This window comes from Myxocyprinus asiaticus, chromosome 39 (genome assembly GCF_019703515.2).
Source record: "Myxocyprinus asiaticus isolate MX2 ecotype Aquarium Trade chromosome 39, UBuf_Myxa_2, whole genome shotgun sequence".
In the NCBI taxonomy this organism is placed as follows: domain Eukaryota; kingdom Metazoa; phylum Chordata; class Actinopteri; order Cypriniformes; family Catostomidae; genus Myxocyprinus; species Myxocyprinus asiaticus.
In genome coordinates, this window is record NC_059382.1 from 25,560,945 (window position 1) to 25,572,975 (window position 12,031).

Sequence of the window (12,031 nt, forward strand, 5' to 3'; positions counted from 1 at the left end):
ACCAAAGGAACGCTAACACCCACTTCTTTCCTTTTTAAAGTATTTTTAGCTAGCTCATCTGCCACTTCATTACCAGACATCCCTGCGCTGGTACTCACCAGAATCCTACTTCCACTCCTTTCCTATGTATTTGCCACAGCAACGTAAATATTTAATTAATCAGATCTTTCCTTGATGACTGCCGGGTAGAAAGTGTTTTTAAAACAGATGCAGAATCAGAACACACCACCACTCTGGTCTTATCTCCTCTACCCACATTAATCCTATAATAATAGCAACCATTTTTTTTTCTACAGCATATATTGACAACTCTGATGTTAGTCTCTTTGACTCCCACTCCTGTAATCCCTAGATTTGGGTCTCTTGAACCATATTTGAGTTCTTGTATAAAATCTTTCCTTGATATGCTTATTTACATTATATTTAATGTGTCCTATTTCTTCCCATTCTCTTCTCTTATCTAGTATCTCCAAATCTATTTCTACATTAGGGAATATCCATGACGGAACTTCACTCCATACAGGTGATGCATTCAATATTAAATATACATAATTTATAATCCACCCAAAACCCTTTCCTTTCCATAGTCCCAACAGTTATTTAAAACATCAGAAGCAATATGGCTTCCAGCATGGCACTTCAAGGTTGCCCAATATACCAACGGCAATTTTATTCTGCGTAAATTCATTGGCCTTTCATTTGCCTCAACTAACAAAGCATTAACCCATGTCGACTTAACTGCTCCTAGACATATTCTGAGAGCTCTGAACTGTATTTTGTCTAATTGACTGAACAACGTTATTGAAGCAGCACCATAAATCATGCATCCATAATCAAGCACAGACCTTATCATGGCTTGATATATCATCAATAATGATGTTCTTTCTGCTCCCCATTCTTTCCTCGCTATTGCTCGCATCAGATTTAAAATTCTCCTACATTTCTTATCCATTTCATCTATATGTTTCTTCCATGTATAACGGCTATCAAACCACATACCTAGATACATAAATACTTTCACACGTTCTATTGATTTTCCATAGAGTAATAATTCAAAATTATTGGGAATTTCTTTTTTCCGAGTATAGTACATACAACATGATTTGCTTGTTGACATTTTAAATCTCCAATCATTTGACCATTGTTCCACCTTTTTAACAGCAGTCTGCATACTTAAATTCACATGAGAAATGTTTCGGCCTCTCTTCCATATGGCACTGTCATCTGCATACAAAGCACACCCTATACCTGGACCTAAGTTTGCAAGTATATCATTAACCATTAAGTTAAAACGCAATGGACTAATGACACTACCTTGTGGAATACCATTTTCAGCAGAGAAAATAGAGGATAAACATGAACCTACCTGTACCACAACTGTTCGATCAAATAAAAACTGTAGTAACCAATTATACGTTTTTCCTTCTATTCCTAGTCTTGATGCTTTAATTAGCAGGCCCTCTCTCCAAACCACTGCCATAACCTCTTTCATAATAATAGACTTTTCTATATCATTACTAATCTTAATTAGCGCATCCATTGTTGATCTTCTGCTTCTGAATCCATATTGATATTTAGAATATTTACCCTTTCTTTCTAGATTATAAGATAACTTCTGAACTATCATTCTTTCCCATTAATTTACACACATTTCAAGTTAATGCTATTGGACAGTAACATCCTGACTTGGTTGGATCTTTCCCTGGTTTCACAACAGGAATTATTACTGCTTGCTTTCAAACCTTTGGAATTATACCTTCCTCCCATATCTTATTAAATAATTTTAGTATCAGTGATAACACATTGTTTGATAAATGTTTAAACATTATATAGCTTAATCTATCTAGACCAGGAGCAGTATTAGCACAGTTTTGCAATGCAATTTTCAATTCTTTAATTGTATATTCCATATCTAGACAACTATTACTATTGTTTTTCTTCATAATATCTGGATTGTTTCCTAAAATAACTCTTCTTCTTAATTCATACTCTTCTCCCAATTCTATACTGTGGAATCCTTCTAAAGCCTTTTCCAAAATGTTTGCTTTATCTATATCTGTTACAGCTACAATATCATCTTCTACTAAAACTGGTATTTGAATCGATTTTCTACCTTTCCCACTCATATTCCTTATCATATTCCATCTATTATTCACATGCATTTCCTTACCTACAGTAGAGCAAAAATTCCTCCATCCTGTTCTCTTAGCAGACTTAATAATTCTTCTTGCATTGCTCTTGCTTTTTTGTATGCCAGCAAATTATACGTTTACATTTTTCCTGAGTTGTTTAAATGCTGTGTTCCTTTCTCTAATTGCTCTGTTACACTCTTCTGTCCACCATGGCATTTTCCTCACTTTTTGACCTGCAGTTCTTTGAGGTATATATAATGTTGCTGCTTCTAATATCATATTAGAAAGAGATCTGCAGAAGGTTTCCACAGAGTCTTTTATCACTTTATCTCTATTTATCTCACAATAATTATTAAATTAAGACCAGTCCGCTTATCATACATCCATTTTCCTTGCAGGTAATGCCCCATTTTACAGCTATTAATATTTAGTTCACATACTATTGGAAAATGATCACTTCCAATGGTTGTATCACTAACCATATTCCATTCACATATCTCAGCAATTTCAGTTCAGATTAATGTCAAATCTATACATGATGTTGTATTCCTCGTTACGTTAGAGGCGGCAGTCAAAGCGGCACCGCTTTCCAAGCACGAGAATCCTGCCGCTTTGTTGTGCATGACAACTTGCAGTGCACAAGATTTGGAAGTATATCTTGATACAAAAAATGGAAAGTACAGAATAAATTTAGTCTCAATAACAAAGTTAAAGAAGTATCATACAAAATATTGCATAGGATGTATCCATTGAAACAGGTCTTGGAAAGAGTTAAAGTGATTGTTTACCAAAAATGAAAAATTCTCTCATCATTTACTCACCCTCATGCCATCCCAGATGTGTATGACTTACTTTGTTCTTCAGAACACAAATGAAGATTTTTAGAAGTATATTTTAGATCTGTAGGTCCATACAATGCAAGTGAATGGTAAACAAAATTGTGAAGCCCCAAAAAGCATATAAAGGCAGCATAAAAGTAATCCATACCACTCTAGTGGTTTAATATATGTCTTCTGAAGCGATCCAATCAATTTTGGGTGAGAACAGTCCAAAACGTAACTCCTGTTTTACTATAAATCTTGACATCTGCAGTCTCCTTGGCAGTCTCAAGCTTGATTACACTTCCTAGCTCCATCTAGCGCTCTGTGCATGTGCAATGGTAGCCAGCTGGTACGTGATGGCTGTGCAGTTTGTAAACCTCACTCTCCTGGCATTAAGAGATGCCCTAGCGGCCGAGGCTATGGCCATGGCTTTGTATCCTCCTTGTTAGCACGTCTGACTCCCATGCTAGGGATACCCAGTTTGAAACCCGCTTGGGGCGGGTCAAGTAGGACCAGTAACATTGGTGCCGTGATCCAAATGGGAGTGAGGTTTAAGGCGGCAAGTGTAAAGGTAGCCAGCTGGTACGTGGTAGATGTGCAGTGTGTAAACCTCCCTCTCCTGGCCTTAAGAGACGCATTAGTGACTGAGGCTAGAGGCCATGGCTTTTCTAGCATCCTTGCTAGCCTGTCCAACTCCTATGCCGGGATTGGATCGCTTCGGAAGACATGGATTAGACCATGTAGTCATATGGATTATTTTTATGCTTCCTTTATGTGCTTTCTGGAGCCTCAAAATTTTGGCCACCATTCACTTTGGTCCATATGCATTGTATAGAGATATTCTTCCTAAAATCTTCATTTATGTTCTGCAGAAGAAAGAACGTCATACACTTCTGGGATGGCGTGAGGGTGAGTAAACGATGAGGACATTTTCATTTTTGGGTGAACTATTCCTTTAAGGAAAGCCTTTATTAATTTTAAAAACATTGATATGACAGCCATCCATGTTACTCATGTTTAGAGAGCTCTTAGAATGGTAAAAAAAGGTATCAAAAGTTCTTGGGTAAAATACAGAGATGTTCTCAATTATATCACTATCATAGAGTTTGAACATAAATTACCATGTTTACTGGATGCATTCCCATATACTCAAGCCCCTGACCATGAAATATCTGGACCCATTGCACTTTGCATACTAGGCACATAAAGGTGTGTAAAATGCACTAATCTACATTCTTACAGAGTCTGATCCTACATTTGCAAAGCAGGCACTACAGCCAGGATTATGCTCCTGGATTTCTCCAATGTTTTCAACACTGTTTTGCATCTCCAACTCTTGAGGACAAGCCCAAAGACAATCTATGAAAGCTGACTCTACACTAGCTGATTTTTCCAATGATTTTCAGATGTTAGCTTCATTAACATAATCACTGGACAGGCAGAGTGAGACAGAGCGCCCATTAGCACCTCTCAGTGGGAGGTGTTAATCACTTGACTGTCTGGATTCCCAGCTGAGTTAATGCCTTGAAACACTGAAAATACACATTCGGCTTGCTTGAAATTATCACTGGCTGTGGGTAGGGTGGGAACACGCCACCAAGGCAGTGACCAATAAGTGCAGTTCATGTATAAAGAGTTTTTGCCGGAGGACAGAAGCTGTTTTTTTTTTCTGCAGAAATAGCATGGCGTCTAGAAGCGCTCGTAGACAGTGCAATTGGAGGAGAATTTATTGATCTTTGGAGTCAGCATGTATGTTTGTATGACACACATCTCGTAGTTCATATCATGGAGATCGGAGATTGCTGCCGAACTCCATGTATATAGTAAGGAACCGTTTAATGATGATTATGAGTAGCCAGGTTGTAATTAATATTTATACTATTGCTGCAGTGATAAGGCACAGGACATAAATAATGTAAATCTTTATTGACCTGTTTTGTTTTATTGTTTAGGTGTGCAAACTACTCCCCTTTCAGCTAAAGGCACCTTTTCTCTGGCCAAATTGTCCCTACTGTTTGGTAAAATGTCTACATGTTCCTTATTAAGCTTAAACACTTTACAGAAGATTTAAATAAAAAAAAAAAAAAAACAAATCTGTAAATACAGCAAAAAAATCAAATGAAATCCATGAAAAATGGGTTTGCTTTTCTTTTGTGATTTGTAATGTTACAATGTTTTATAGTGTGCTTTGTGGTAACATCTACTGGTATTTATTTGGATCAAAAGTGCTTTAAATGAATATCAGTTCATATCAATGACTAAAGTAATGCATATGGTTTAGATCAAATTCAGGCTTATTGGCTGTAAAAATGGAGCATGACAGTTAAGCATTGAGAAAAGTCAAAGGCAGTCGTTAAGTGTGACACCTTCCCTCAGTTTTTAATCAGTAAATGTGACAGGCTCACTGACTAGGGGGCAAGATTAGCGAAAACAGTCATTAAGTGTGACACTCCCCCACCCAAATCAAGTTGTTCTGAGTCTGCTGTAGAGCCAGCTGAATACTTTACAGACAGGAGGCATTTTGTGAGGTTCAAAATTTGCATTTTTTGCCTTCATTACATTACTGTTTCCTCTACTGATTATTAAACATATTCAAAAATTCTAAGCGCTATTTGTCCATAAATCTGTGCCTGCTGAATAGGGCGACCTGATGTCAAATACAAAATCCATAACCTCTTATTTTAGAGTTGATGGTGTTGGTGGTCTTTTATTTATATTTACTGTATTCATAATGTCATGGCAGGAGAATATGAAGATACTACATTAATAAGCCACAGCCAAGGTCATTCTCTTCTCCATCTGCTGCTATTGATGTAACAGCTGGCATGCTTTTAGATTGTGGTGTGGATGCTGAATGGATCTTAGCACATTATTAACCACTTAAGTCTTTGACAGCAATGTCAGCACTGGGGGCACTGCCAAATGCCATAGTCTTAAATCTTGCATCTGATACTGCCGCCCCTTTGCTTTTGTCCTTATTGACTCCACTGATCCAAAGTGTTGCTCATTTTTAACAAGGTTGTTGATTAATTCAGTTGGATGTCAGTCTGTGAGCTCCTTTATAGATAAGTCATCCCAACTGTCATCGGTATGATCCTAAAGAGTCTGTAACCATTTTACTGAATGTGCCATCTGATTGCTTCAAGTTCCCAACTTGTCAGAGTGGTTATACTGGTGTTAAATGATGCTAGTAGATCCTACTCTTTCACAATGCCACTGAAGCATGAGGAACTACCTTGTGTCTTTCTCTTCGTATGAGCTACATCACAAGCTTTCTCATCTGTTGCTGCATTGCTGACAGTGGACTTGACAGACAAAGTAACAAATAGGCTAACAGGAAGAGGAATTGGCCTTAAATCTCATTCATCTATGTAATGGGGCTTTTATTTTATGTGATAAAATGGCCAGTGTCTCACCTGAAGAAGATTACCAGACAGGGTAATGATTAAGGACAGTTTATAGACAAATAATTGTATTATCCACTATACCAGCAAATTGTGTCATCAGTGGAATCTCTGCTTATTTTTATCCCAGTCATCACCATCACCCACTGTGGGTGGAAGAAATATCTTATTTCAGAAATATAAAAAATATATCTAGTATTTTCACAGCACCAATAAAGACAATGTCAAAAAGAAAATATGTAATAAAAACATCTATTCAGAATAAAACTGTTAATCATGGATGTAATATGGGCTGAGGAAGGCTTTGAAGCGCCCCCGAGACGGGTGACCCAGGGGCGAGGAGACCCACTTCTCTGGGGCTGGTCGACAGACCACTCCATCTCCCAGTGGAGGGCCGGGAGGAGAATTGAGATCATTCCCTTGGTCCCCCTTGCCCGGAGTTTGGGCGCATGGCTCGCGCTTTCCAACCCGTCACGATGGCTGACCCGGACCGTCCGACTCGGCTATGCGATTCAGTTCGCCAGGCGCCTGCCCAGGTTCAGCAGTGCCTCGGTGAAGAGCGAGAACGCCGCCACCTTGCGTGCGGAGATCGCTACCCTTCTGGGTTCTACAGCCCTTACTTCATCGTACCGAAGAAAGGCGGTGGGTTGCGACCAATCCTGGACCTGCGAGTACTGAACTGGGCTTTGCACAGACTCCCATCCAAGATGCTGATGCAAAAACGCACTCTAAAGAGGCAGCCCTTGCCCCGCTAAGGGAAGTAGGTGTCCGCATCCTCAACTATCTTGATGACTGGCTAATCCTAGCTCACTCTCGAGAGTTGCTGTGTGCACACAGGGACCTCGTGCTCCGGCACCTCAGTCGACTGGGGCTTCGGGTCAACTGGGAAAAGAGCAAGCTCTTCCCAGTTCAGAGCATCTCTTTTCTCGGTTTGGTGTTGGTCTCGATGACAGCTCTCCTCACGAACGAGAGCGCGCAGTCGGTGCTGAACTGTCTGAAAAGATCAGACGGAGGACAGCGGTTCCACTGAAACTTTTTTAGAGGCTCCTGTGGCATATTGATGCATATGAGACCGCTTCAGCACTGGCTTCAGACTCAAGTCCCGAGATGGGCATGGCACCGCGGGACACATCGCGTGACCAACACGCCGATCTGTCGCCACCTCTTCAGCCCTTGGACCGACCTTGCATTTCTATGGGCAGGGGTTCCCCTAGAGCAGGTCTCCAGGCACGTCGTGGTTACAACAGATGCCTCCAAGATGAGCTGGGGTGCCGGATGCAACGGGCACACAGCCGCCGGCTCCGGACTGGCCCACGGCTGCGTTGGCACATCAACTGCCTAGAGATGTTGGCAGTACTGCTCGCCCTGCGGAGGTTCCGGCCGTTGATCCAGTGCAAGCACGTGTTGGTCCGGACGGACAACACAACGACGGTAGCTTACATCAACCATCAAGGCAGTCTACGCTCCCGTTGCATGTCACAACTCGCCCGCTGTCTCCTCCTCTGGAGTCAGCAGTGCCTCAAGTCGCTACGAGCCACTCACATCCCATGCGACCTCAACACCGCAGCGGATGTGCTGTCATGTCATGATACCCTCAGGGGAGAGTGGAGACTCCACTCTCAGGTGGTCCAGCTGATTTGGTGTCGATTCGGTCGAGCACAGGTAGACCTGTTTGCTTCCCAGGAATCCTCCCACTGCCCGCTTTGGTACGCCCTGACCGAGGCACCCCTCGGTATCGATGCGCTGGCACACAGCTGGCCCCCTGGACTACGCAAATATGTGTTTCCCCCAGTGAGCCTTCTTGCACAGACCCTGTGCAAGGTCAGGAAGGACGAGGAGCAGGTCGTCCTAGTAGCAACCTACTGGCCCACCCAGACTTGGTTCTCGGATCTCACGCTCCTCGTGACAGCCCCCACCCCCCGGCGAATTCCTGGCACCCGCGACCAGACCTCTGGAATCTCCACGTCTGGCCCCTGGACGGGAAGCGGAAGACCTAAGTGGCCTACCACCCACGGTGGTAGACACAATCACTCAGGTTAGGGCTCCCTCTACGAGGCGCCTGTATGCCTTGAAGTGGCATCTGTTCGCTAAGTGGTGTTCTTCCCGACGCGAAGACCCCCAGAGATGCGCAGTCTGATCGGTGCTTGAAGGTGTATGTAGCTACTATTTCGGCTCATCACGATGCAGTAGATGGTAAGTACTTGGGGAAACACGACTTGATCATCAGGTTCCTGAGAGCTGCTAGGAGGTTGAATCCCTCCAGACCGCGCCTCATCCCCTCGTGGGACCTCTCTGTAGTCCTTCGGGGTCTACAGGGAGCTCCCCTTGAGCCCTTGGAGTCAGCTGAGCTTAAGGCACTCTCTTTGAAGACTGCCCTCCTGACTGCGCTCACTTTCATCAAAAGGGTAGGGGACCTGCAGGCATTCTCTGTCAGCGAATCGTGCCTGGAGTTCGGTCCGGGTTACTCTCATGTGATCCTGAGACCCTGACCGGGCTATGTGCCCAAGGTTCCCACGACCCCTTTTAGGGATCAGATGGTGAACCTGCAAGCACTGCCCCTGGAGGAGGCAGACCCAGACACTTATGGCTCCCAGTCAGTTAACAAATTCCACTCTTTTTGTGGAGAAATGAGAGGGAAAGAGGCCTCGGCTGGGCTAGCCTGTCCCTATAGTTGGGCAGTCGACTTGTTCCTGATGGACCATTCAACGCTCATAAGAGCGTTGGGGGAGGTTACGTGACGGCCTGGTGCGCTGGCTACAAGGCACACACAGTCTGCCCGTCACACACCGCCAGTTCACGTAACACAGTTCAGATAGTTGTGGTGTTTTGTATAGGGACCCCTAGTGTCACTACATCGACACAACGTCGAGTGAGTGACAGATAGGGAACGTCATGGTTACTTTTGTAACCTCCATTCCCTGATGGAGAGAACGAGATATCGTGTCCCACTTGCCACAACGCTGAACTACCCGCTGAAATGGCCGGGACCTGGTCTCGGCTCCTCAGCACAAAACCTTAATGAGTGGTTGCATACCAGCTCCTTTTATACCCGTATGTCCAGGGAAGTGGCATGCAAATTCCACACGGCAATTCTCATTGGCCTTTTTTCAAAAAAGCAGAGGTGTTTGGGGCTCCCAAGATTGACCCCTAGTGTTACTACATAGACACAACGTCTCATTCCCTCCATCAGGGAACGGAGGTTACGAAAGTAACCATGACGTTAATATGGTTAATAATTATGTCACATGTGGGTGGAACCAATTTATGGGCTAAAAATAGTTGGTGTGTTCAGACAGACAAAATTTTATAGCCTGGTTTTTATAAAAAAAAAAAAAAAAATCATGCATGTTTTGCTAAAATATCTTTTTTTTTTTTTTTAGCAAAGGAACACAAATAAATGTTTACATTAATGACAAAAATTATAGACAGTGCACATTTTATTACTTCTTTTTTTTTTCTACGTAAAAATTCAGTGAAGTGAAGTGGCAAAACGACTTGTTTAATTCACATCTATTTTTCATCTGTTAAATATTTTGGCAGACTCGTAACAGATTTGAGACGCTTGAAAGTTTGAAAGTTTAGGTTTTCATAGGGCTGGGAAACAATTCCGAGGCGTTGGGAATAGAGAATCGACTCCAAAGCTGGAATAGAGTAAATTCGGGGAAACTGATTGATATTTTCAGACTGTGTTTATTTCCTCGTCCACTGAAGTACTACACATTTCAGAATCCTAACAGCACTAATACGATTAAAATGACTGCATCTTAACGATCATCAACCTGACTCTGAGTCTTTTGTAGTCTGTCAGCATCTGTAAATCCGCTCCGTTTGTTCATCTGTATGAAATCACACAAGCCCTTCAACACATCTGGTTTCCAGACCTGTATAGTCTGCGGTATTTTAATTTGGATTACATTTATAATCAAGTAACATGCAAAATTTGAGACAGTAAATTGGCATACAGTAACAAACAAATTCCCTGATGTTACAACACAAGTCTGCAACAAGAAGATGGCAGAGTTGAGTTAGCTTCCCAGTTCACATCAATAAATCTGTATGTTAAAGTTTAAATGATCAATGTGCTGCACTTATTCACCTTATTTTTCAGCAAAACACAGTGCTGCCATTATTAATCTTGAATGTGGACCACTTCTGATAAAAGTCACTTCTAGCTATTTTAGCGATACAAAAGTACTACATTATACTGCTTTTTATTACAGGCTGGCATTATATGTCGTCATATTATTATCATTAATTATGATTTTCATAAACCCTTTAGTTTTGAACACATATAGTTTTACCGTATATCGAATTTTGCCATCGCTTTATCACACTGTTGCACAGGCAGAATTAATGAGAGATCAGGCGCTGACAGGACAGTCTGACATGCCTCCACAAACTTTACACAACCAGCAGAGAGCAGAAAGCCGCTGGGCAAATGTTGCTTTAACTTTCTTTGCACCAAAATTGCATCTTGTTTCATCTTGGCAAATTAATATACGCAATTTACTCTCCTTTCTTGTATTCTCTCTTTTTTAGTAATGTATAGTAAACAGACACGCAGATACACATTCAGCATGGCTTATGAAACATCGCCTTTGGAAATAAACAAATAAAGGCATCACTGAAGGTTATGCAGGTACATATAAATGGAGGTTTACATGGAGACAAGAAACACTGCATCGTCACGATCTCGGTAAAGAAAGAAGCAGATTTTATTACCGTCTCTTCAATACAACACACCGCAACAAGTGAATGATTTACTTACTCTTTTACTATAAATGCTGAAGTTAGAAAATTATCCAACATTAGGCCATCATTCTGCTGTAGATCCTGTGGTTGTGTGATAGTTTATAAACTTATATCACTAAATTCTGGTATTATTATCCTACTATTTATTTACATTGCGGTCAATAACAGCAGACCTTTTACACATTTGTCGGAAATGCAGCCGCTGATGCATGATGTTGAATAAGGTAGATAAAAGTGAGAATGTAACGCTTCTCTACTCTTTCTCTGCATTTTTACAGTGTATTAAAACCTTTTGCATGTTTTTTTTTGTTTGTTTTGTTTTTTTAATTGGCAAACATTTTACACAATTTCACAAAATTATTTTATGTAATCAAATTCAAAAACACAAATTTTAAATACATGTTATAAAATATATATTTGTTTTATATTGTATGAAATAAACCAGAACAACAACCTGGAAGTGTATTGTTTGGACATTTTATTCAGTATACAAAAGACAGTGGACAGTTACTGTACATTCTAATATAAACCTCTTTATAAACAAGAGCTCATGAGTGGAAATAGACAATTTAAATGTAGGTTAAACGGTGCTTTTAAGATTATGTGCGGTAGTTCTTGGAAATACAGGCGCTTCTACTCAAACTTCTACGCATCGCGCTTTGGTATGTGCATATTATATAGGTCCTAATTTAATTTTAGAATGGACCTATTAATAGTAAATGTCATTCATACTATTATAAATAGTGCAAAGAGGCTTCGTAGTGAGCTGTTTATTATGAGGTTTCATTTTACCTCCCGGTTTTTTTTTTTTTTTTTTTTTTTTTTGTTTTGTTTGTTTTTTCGGAATCGAAATAAATAAACAAATAAACAAATGACTCTGGAATCGACTCTTGGAATCGATTCCCAAATTTCTGGAATCAAA